The following is a 10270-nucleotide window of genomic DNA, read 5'->3' as shown; positions in this document are numbered from 1 at the left end:
TTTTTAAGTAGCTTTTGAGGGTATAGGGGAGATATCGAGCACTGAGTCTAATTAATGCTTCCCACAGGAACATGAATGTATGGTCATGCACTGGGACACCAGCAAATTGTCAGTGATCACCTCCTCAGAGAAAATGAATTCTCCCTCTACAGTTTTTAACTGTCAACAAGATCTCAACTAGGTAAGGCCTCAGCAGACTCTCAGTAATTCCTTGTAGGGATGTTCAATTGGCTTGCTTTTGTGAGAGTCTCCTATAGGTGGCCACTGTCACTGTGGGCTCACATGTGCAACAGCCACACCATGCCCAGAAATTAGCATCTCTCAGCGAGCTTCCCCACTGTCTGCTCTTGCATTCTTTCTGCCTCTTCCATTGTGACATCTAGAGTCTTGGTGGGATCTGAGATGTTTTTAGTTTGTGCTCGCTTGTAGGGTTTTGTTGGTTGTTTGTTTGTTTGCTTGTTTGTTTTTATTAAGTTTACTGCTCTCTGCTCCCCTCTGCCTTCCTCCTTACTAAAGCCAACTCCCAGAAACACACCTGGTATCACTAGTTTTGTATGAGCAGATAGCAATCCTATCTTACCTTGCTTCATGCAAATCAGCTGCAGCTGTCAGTTATAGGCAAAGATACACTTAAGGAAGAGGTTTATCCAGAAACCCAGCATCATTTTGAAGTTTCACTTATAAGGCACCAATATTTAGTTTTTATAGAAGAAACATTCCTCCTGAAGCTTGCTGATCAAATAAATGAATGTGGGGTTCTAGAGCTCCTGTTCACCCACTTGTTTGATAGGGTAAGACATTCATCTCTGGGCACCCAAATCCTAACCCTAACCCTAACCCAGCAACCTGGCTTCTCGGTAATCCCTTGCTAGTCTGAGCATCTTCTGTCACCTAGGTCCTCCAGTTACAGGGCTCCTATGTCTCATGCATTTCCAGATTCTCTTTGATTTTTTTCCAATTACATTCTTCTGATGTTTCATTTTAAAAGAGATGAACATACACACTTCTGTTTGTAAGCTCTAACACATAACACAAAAGATAACATTAAAATATATGATAAACCATGTGGTTTGTCACCATCTCTATTCCAGCTAGGAGGATCCAATGGGAAGAGAGGGGTTAGGTAAGATCACAGGGCAGTACTCATCACTAACCAGTTGTTGGTAACATTTGGCCTCACTATCCAGAAGTTTCCAATCCACTTCACATTTGACTGGACCTTCATGTGGCTAGACAGAGAAGACTTGAGAATATTAAATGATCAACTCAAGGCAGCCACTTAGAGCCATTCAAAAGAGGATTCTTTCTAAACAGATGGTTGTCTAGGTCAGGCTAAACTCCTACTCTGAACAATTTGCTATAGATAGTTCTATTCCAGAGGCAGGGAACAGAAACAAAGTGCTGCTGCTCTTTGGGAGGTAACAGGCCAAATATTTTACTATATACCCTAGTTTCTAGTTAAAGAATGTAGGGGGAAAGTCAATATAAGATTATCACTGTCTCACAGGAACTCACTGCATTGCAGAACAAAGTTGCACAATCCATAACACTAGATGCCAGGATGCTGGGAAGAAAAACTTTTGTTACTTCAAAAATTAGTAGTGCTTTTAGAGAGGAGATGAGATTTAAGATAATAGTGAAAGATTTGACCAACTAACCCAAAATAGAAGTGAAGAATTATTTTTACTTTGACTGAACTCCAGGTCCAATACCCAAAACATGAAAATATAACATGCATTCTGGAGGTAACAGTTGTGTGGTTGTTTAGTTGGACAGACAGGCGACAGGCAGTAGATAAGGCTGGAACAAGGTTGGAACCGAGCTGTGAAATGAGTAGAACACTGGAACAAGAAGTGTGAATTTGGTTCTCTGAGTTACAAGGAACAAGTTATTCAAGGACACATCATAGTGTGCTCAGTATTTTGCTAACTAAAATCACAGTATAAGGAATATAGAAAAGAGATGAAGCCCAAGGCCTGGGCACAAGTTAGAGATCTAGTGTCATAGTCCAAACAAAGAAAACATGTTATAAATCTTAATAAAGGCAATAAAAGTGAGGGGAGAGAAGAAGAACCACAGCAGATTCAAAAAATATAGGGAAGTGCCTAACCATGCTGGCGTCTACTCTCTGAAAATAGGGAAGTGCCTAACCATGCTGGCGTCTACTCTCTGAGGCTTTCTCAGGAAAGACACTGAAATCAGTAACTCTAGTGTCAAAGGCATGAAGATATCAGAGGCCTTAGAAGATAAAATTGTCAGCCACTGATAAGAGCTATGAATCCAGCCTGTATATTCTAGACCCATATAATAGATGGTGACAGACTCTAGAGAGCAAGACAGAGACTGTGGACATTGAAGGAGGAAATTTTCATACAAATCAAAAAGCATAAACCTTTTAACAATCTCCCCTATAATTTTACAGACTCTCCAAAGAGGGTTTGGAAACCATTGGAACTTTTAAGCTGAATTCCGTGGTGATGAAACACACATGCGTATAATATGCCCCCCAAAGCATCCTAAACTCCAAATGGGAACAACAATTGCATCAATCATAATCCATAAGATGTACATACTGCCCAGTTTATTACAGGGTGTCGAGGGGACAAAGAGTGGCTCATCCTGTCAAGACCAGAGGAAAAGTGAGTTAATTGCAGAAAAGAATAGACATGAATAAAGATAAAGTGTTTAAACTCTAAATTCAAGGTCAGGAAGAACAAGTTGACATGGAGGATTTTGGAGCGAGCACACACACACAGGAGCTGAGTAAAGAAAACAGCAGCGAGGGTCTAAAGCACACACTTAGTGTCTCCTTTGCTTTCTGTCTTTCTCCAACTTGTATACATTTCCTGATACCTCATTCCCAGTTGAAAAGGTGAGGATAAAAGGATCCTTGTTGTCTTTCAGTGGAAACCACTGCTTCTCTAGAATTCCTGAACTCCCAAGTCCTTTCTCTTCAGACTTTCCACCTAAACTAGCTAGAGTAGACAAGAAGAGTAAGAATCCTGGGAAAGGATACCCAGTTTCCTGCTTGGGGGACGAGAGAGAAATCCCATTTCAAAGTTGCAGAAGGGGTTATACGTATGTGTTTAACTCAGCCAAGCTGCTGTGCTTGGAGGTCCTCAAGCCTTGCTGTCTGCCAGCCACCTTTGGTCACTGTTCAAGGATGCCATCACAGTCTTCTGATCTGAAGGCAGTCAACACATGCAAGGGATTTTGAAAGTTTGGCTGTCGTACCGAGGACTTCAGCATTTGGTAACCTTCAAGATGTCTACTGTCTAATACTGGGGTATACAGTATATCTGCTACAACGTCTTTGTAAGACCTTGATGCTCAGAGTGATGGTCTGAATAAGAAAAGAATCCCTCCTAGTTATCCAAATGATACAGCCTACAGTCTGAGCTGAATAGATAATTTCTCAGTGGCATTAGTCTAAAAATACATAAAGATTTAAGCATGTTCTATAGATCATCTAAAAAGAATGGAGCTTCAAGAGTCTGAGTTGTAAACAAGTTATGTACAGGACCCTTCCAGATCTTCATTCTCTGTACATCCCTTGCTTACCTTCAGGAACCACAGATACATGAGACCAGGGTCTCATTAGAAATGACAGGGAGAATCTGGGAACTGAGGTTCCCATAGAAAAGGCAAAGGAACCCAATGGACAAGCCTGTTGACAAACCCAGCCCCTTGGTGTACTCTTTTATTAGCCATTATAAATGGCATGCTGATAAAGGTTTTCTGAGGAGAAAGAGGCTATGCAAGAGAATATAGAACCCCATGAATTATTAAATCCTTGATCGTCACTTCGTTCTCATCAGCTCACCTTTAAATAAAGGCTGTAACATTTACAAACCACTATGTGATATGCATGCATTGAACACTGAGTGCCTATTTACAGCAGCAGATTGCCTTGAGAAAGGGGAGCGAAATCCCTTCTCACATTAAAATGCTCAGAAGCAATTAGCTGCTGTGTATATAGCTATAATCTAAGTACAATCATAAAAGAAAATAAGAATTATGTTCAAATTAATTCAAACTTCATTCTACCTAGAAGTAGGTCTGTGTGTACATACACAAAAATATATTGATAGACAAATTGTATGATTTCTAGACTCATGGGTTGTATATGTTTTAAATATGTAGTGTTTAAAATACCTTATTCTTAAGATCGTAATGGCCCACTAAAGAGAAGATATGATTGAAATGAGTTTTAAGTTACTAATAGGCTAATCACCAGACAAAAATTCAATTAACACTTGTAACATTTTGGTCTATTATATTAAATATCTCCTGTCTTTAACCCATGTGCTCTCTTTATGCAGCACACATTTTTGTCTGTAAGACTGAGATCTGTGCAGAAGAGGAAATCCTGTTAAACCTATCTGACTAGAGACCTGATCCATTCCACAGCTGCTCACATTACATGAAAGACAGGAAAGGCCCCAAGCCACCTGTTAAAATCCCCCACCTGCTTCAATGCTAAGCTGCCATCATTGTCTTCAAATCTTATCTGATCCCACCGTACCCATAGGTCTGATGCTGAACTTTTTGGGGAGTACTTAAGTCATTCTGCTTTGCAGGAAAACACACATATTTTCTTCAGGCATGATACAACATTAGTTAGTGCAAACTAGACATTTCAATTTCCCCAATTAGTGCAAGCTTAGAACTCCATACCTAGTATGTTTTCAGGGAATGAAGAAATCACCCCATATTTGGAGTGGCATATTAATATCCTATCCTCTACCCTATCCTCCCCTTTGATTAATCTTTTCAGTTTTGTTTTCTTAATTAATCAAATGCACTTCCCTGTGGCACTTTCATACATACATACCTTATAGCTTGTTCTTCTTCAATGCCTCTACTGCTGCCATCGTATCTTGTGGGGAGCGGTGAAGCTGGAGAGGCATTCACCATGGCAAGATGGCGCCTACTTCCGCTGTCAACTCCTAGTAAATAACTGTTTGCGCATGTGCGTAGAGAACTGTTTGCGCATGTGCGTAGGGTGAAAAGACGCCAAGTCACGGCCCATTCTGGGGCGTTACGTAGGGTAATGAGCGAACAGCCAATCATGGGCAGACGCGCCGTGCTGTGGGCAGACACGCCCGCACTGTGGTGTATATAAGCAGTGCGGATTATTGGCTTGACCCTTTTTTCCCTCTGGATGAGGACAATAAACGTTGCTGCAGAAGGAACCTAGTGTCCGCGTGTCTTCTTGCTGGCGAGACGACTGCGCGGGCTACAGTATCTCTCATCTCCTGCTTGTCCCCTTCCTCCAATAGTTTTCTACTTAGTTTTCATAGTATCTGTATTCTTCGTCTTCTCTTGCACCCACATCTCTCTTTCATTAGAATGCCACCTGCCCTTTCAAATCCCCCTTTCTATTTTCATGTTCTACTTATGTATGCATAGACAAGTTTGTCATGTTGAGTCTGACTCAGTTCACTTCATATAATGATTCCAATTCTGCCCATTTTTTTTTCTGCAAATGATATCACATTTCAATTTTTATAGATAAGCAAATAATTTTGTATCTCTGGCCCACCTGACCAGGTCACACCTTCTTCAGCATCATCTACAGATCAGTTCGCTCTGCTGTAACTCTTGCTGTGTGGTGGTTTGAATAAGAATGGACCCATAGGCTCCTGAACTTGGATTCTTGGTCATCAGCGAGTGTCACCACTTAGAGGGATTAGGAGGTTTGGTCTTGTTGGAGGTGTGGTCTTGTTGGAGGTGTGGTCTTGTTGGAGGTGTGGTCTTGTTGGAGGTGTGGTCTTGTTGGAGGTGTGGTCTTGTTGGAGGAAGTGTGTCACCTGGAGGAGGCTTTAGTGTTTCAAAAGCCCAAGCCAGGCTCAGTGTCTCTCTCCCTTCCTGCTGCCTACAGATCTAGAGGTAGAACTCTCAACTACTCCAGCACAATGTCTACTTGCATGCTGCCATGCTCCCAACCATGATAAAAATGGACTAAACATCTGAATCTATAAGCCATCTCCAATTAAATGCTGTCTTTTATAAGAGTTTCTGTAGTCATGGTGTCTCTTTACAGCAATAGAATACTAACTAAGACATGCTACTAAGTCCAAATGCAGCCACTATGGCTCAACAAGCTTCTGGCAGTTTCCCCAGGTAGTGACCTCAACAAAATGAACAAGACACTTGTTTTCTGATGTTTTCAGTCTACTTAGAAGACAGACACTAAGTAAACAAGTAAATGTCAGTGTGATTGCAATCTTAAATGAGATGAGAAAAAAACAGGAAATGACTCTGTGGAAATTGGGGAGTGCTCACCTTAGAATGAGTCCCCAGGGTAAACCTCTCATTATTACCATTGATGCTCCAAAGATGAGCAATAGCTCTTACCGTAAATGCAAGGGCACTTCCCACACAAACTCAGAGGCTTGGGAAGAACAGAGAATACTCAGGCACTGAAATTCAGTCAGAGAGGCTGAAAGAATAGCATTGGAGTCTGTGGAGAAACCTGAGCTGCTCCCTGTCTGCCATGGAGACCAGCATCTGGCAATGTTACATCTGCCTCCCTGGAGAGAATGAGAGCAATCGAGGAATGGAGACCATGCTGAGCTACTAAAGTAATGACCAGAAGAGAAAGCTGGACCATAATAGCAGTAGGGTACCTGAAAAAAAGTGGGGGCTGGGGAAGAGACTCAGAGATTCAGAGCACATAGTGATCTTACAGAGGATTCAAGTTCTATTCTTGGCACCCACTCTGAGCAGATCACCACCATCTGTAACTCCAGCTCCGAATCTGGCACTGCTGGCCTCTGTGGTCACCAACACATAATTCAAAACAATAAAAGTTAAGTCTTTAAAAGAAAAGTGACAGGTTTAGGGTGTATTTTGAGGAAAGGAATATCTGAAGAATCTAGTGATACAATAAGTCTGTAACATAAAGGAGAAGGCAGAAACAACACTGATTCTTAGTGTCTAATCTCACAGGGAGCTAAGAAGATGTGACACTCATCAACAGGAAGAAGGTAGGAAGCTTCACACAGACAATGTATCCCAATATTTGTTTATCTTAATGGAATTAATGATATATGGTTTCAAATATATTTGAATAACATTCACACTCATCATCAGAAGAATCTCTAGAGGATTCTGATTAACAGAGCAGTTGTTCATAGATTTCCATGTCACTTGATGCAGTGAGGACTCAGAAAGGAGGGTACCATCACCTAGAAAGATCCAAAGGAATGCTTGCTAAGAGTTTTCATTCCTCTTCTGATATTGTCTTTGCTGAATCACTCTACAGTGCTTTGAGATAGAAAGTGAGTTAACTTCATGCCCTATGCTCAGATGCCTGGCATACAGGAGGACATACCCAAGGATGTCTGAAGTCCAAACACGTAATCACACATGTCCTTACTGTGCTCACTCTCCTGCCCCTTTTATTACAAGGTAGGCAAAATACAAGGCAGATGCTAGAAAGACAACCCTGCGAGCCTGAAAGCAACGGAGCTGCAGTTTCAGTGCTCTACAAGAGAATGCTTGAAATGGAGAACTATGCCCGTGAAATCACATGTGAATGGGAACAAGCTATTTTCATTTTACAATGTCTCACAAATTTTCCTGCCACAGATTCTTAGGCAAAAAATACCAGAAGTGCTATAAAGGAAGCTGGAAGAAAGGAAGAAGAGAAACAGAAAACAGGTGCTTTTCAAGGGGAAAGAAGGAGATAAAGAAATTCTTAAAAGTGTGTTTTGAAATAAATATATGCATATATTTATACAATATAGGTATATATACAAATATGTATATATACTATACATATAGTAGAGGAGAGTCAATATCAATGAATATAAAAAATCAAAACTGGCAGATTATTCTTTTGAAAGGATTTTCCATCTCTGACAAGTGCTCAGTGAGAAATGAGGCAATTACTAAACATAACCAAAAATATATTGTGGCATATATCACAGTAACTCATGCAGCTTGGCTGTGAAAAATAGAACTGTTTGGTGTGGGAGGAGGAAAAGGAGATCAAACAGTGCATTTAACAATTACATCTGCATATCTTGTCATAGTAAATAGTTCCTGCTTAGCATTTTTACAAACACAAAACCTCAACCTATAGGAAATGTATACATATGTGAATTTCACTGATAAAAATAAAGTACATGCACCCTGGCATTTAAACTGAAAATTTAGCAGTATGAAAAAATTAACAGAGGAAATCACACACCATAAGTAACTGGTTTGCTTCTGGGAAAAAAAAAAATGATAGAGCTGTCACAGAGAGGAACAGGAACGTTGTAATGTACTGTGTCGCAGATACTAATTTAGCTACCTATGTGAACCTGGGAAACAAAACTATACTCGTGGGCTGTATCTATTCTGTTCAGGAAGTGATAGGTCAAGATGCAAAAAACAAGTAGTAATTTTAAAATCTCTAGAATGTGATTCCTAAGGCAAATGGTATACTGATTAAATACATAAAAGTGAATGTATCTGTAAATATGTTCCTTCACACTCAGTGTAACTATCATAATCTAACTGTATAGTATCTATAAGACAACAATACCATCGAAGCAAACAGTACACACACTAGGTTTTTCTCAGACTCTATTTTACAGGAAAACTAGAAACATAATGAAAACCAGGAAGAATCATGTATCTGAGGACTAGGGACATCTTAGCCACAAAAAATGCTGTTGATGAGGGAGCTGATTGACAGGAACATCAGAACAGAGGATTCATCAGAGGCCCTGGAGACCATTTAAGTCTTGATGTAAAGATCTGGAGGAAAGAGTTGGAGTAATAATTACATATTTATATATTCAAATATGTTATAAAAACTAAGAAGGTTAAAAACAACAGTTTAAGCGTTCAACTGAAAAAGTTATGAGCAGAGTTTGAAATTATAATTTACCATTTTAATGAAAAAGGAAAAGTTACAAATAAAACAACTCAGATAAAATAATGTTATACATGTGAATATATCTTTAGAATAGAAAAGTTAACTGACAAAGGTATAAATGCTATTCCTTAACAGTATGTGTTGGGAAGTGATATATTAAGACAGCTACAGTACCTAAAACTGAACAACAGAGATATTGACTTGTTTGGTAGAGAACTTGCCAAGCATGCATGAAGGAGTAAGTTCAAGCTCAGTACCAAATAAACTGGGTGTGACAGTGCATGCCCATATCACAGTACTAGAGTGTGGAGAAAAAAGGCTAACAGAAGTACATAGCAAGTTTAAGACCAGCCTAGGCTACAAATCAGCAAGAAAAGGACATTATCTGAAGCAGAAGAGAAAATAGGCATAAGTTGATAATGAAGAAAACTTGAGTGGCTGATTGTAAAGAAACATTCAATTGTTGACCAGAGCAATAGAATATTGATCAGAGCAATAGAATAAAAGGTTCTTTCCTTGTGGTTTTTAACTTAAATTGGCAAAAGTAAGAATGCTAGATTAAAAAAACAACTGTGTTTTCTGTATTTTGGTGATCTTAAGCTGTATACAGATACAGATATAGATATGCACACACACACACACACACACACATATATACAACTACATAAATGACATGAAAGTAGAAATAAGAATGTCTATTTGGCAGGCAAAGGTGAATGGAAGGATAATGAGAAGGTGAATATGGTCAAAGGACATGATATACTTGCATGGAAACGTCTGGATGAAATCTGCCACTACATATAATAAGTATATTCCAATAAAATAATATATCAATTATATATATATTTAAGGATATGATGAGAATGGGAAAATTCCAAGCAGTATGTGGAAGAAGATACACAGAGGAAGGTGAGAGTAATTTTTGATAAAACACTCTCCTATATCCCATGGCTTTGTAGACTCATGATGGCATGTACAGCCTTAAAAATTCTGCCATGTCCCCTAAGGAGGGACCTGGATGAGCACTATAGCCTTGCTTACAGTACAGAAGGATGGGAATGGCTTGGGTGTCCTGTAAGTGGAAGATATGTAGGGACAGTTGTCACAGAATACAGCAATTCAGAAAACAGCTGCAATCAAGAAATGGCCAGGCGATACAAATCACTATTGTAAAGTTTAACTATTGTGAAAAAGTTCTATAACAAAATTCTATCTGCATACATTGGATATTCCTAGTCATCCTTACAGTAACCAATATAAATACCATGATCTACAGACTGTCCTCAGGGTCCTATATGAATTTCAATCTTCTCAACCAGCCACCAAGATGGGTAGTCAGCACTACCCTCAGGATCCAGATGAAGAGTACGAGGCACAGACATGATGAGAAATAAA

General features: G+C 39.5%; 1 long non-coding RNA gene across 1 annotated transcript in view; it reads right to left on the bottom strand.

Moving 5' to 3' along the window:
* The window catches only part of LOC116085029, a 13659-nt gene extending 8712 nt beyond the window's left edge, over positions 1–4947 (bottom strand). The window contains exon 1 of the long non-coding RNA XR_004116372.1: positions 4835–4947. This is a non-coding gene — a long non-coding RNA (uncharacterized LOC116085029). The remainder of the gene's footprint in view (positions 1–4834) is intronic.
* Positions 4948–10270: the final 5323 nt, after the last annotated feature.

This window comes from Mastomys coucha, unplaced genomic scaffold (assembly GCF_008632895.1).
Source record: "Mastomys coucha isolate ucsf_1 unplaced genomic scaffold, UCSF_Mcou_1 pScaffold9, whole genome shotgun sequence".
In the NCBI taxonomy this organism is placed as follows: Eukaryota; Metazoa; Chordata; class Mammalia; order Rodentia; family Muridae; genus Mastomys; species Mastomys coucha.
Note: the sequence above shows the minus strand (reverse complement) of the source record. Positions and strands in the feature narration are given on the sequence as shown.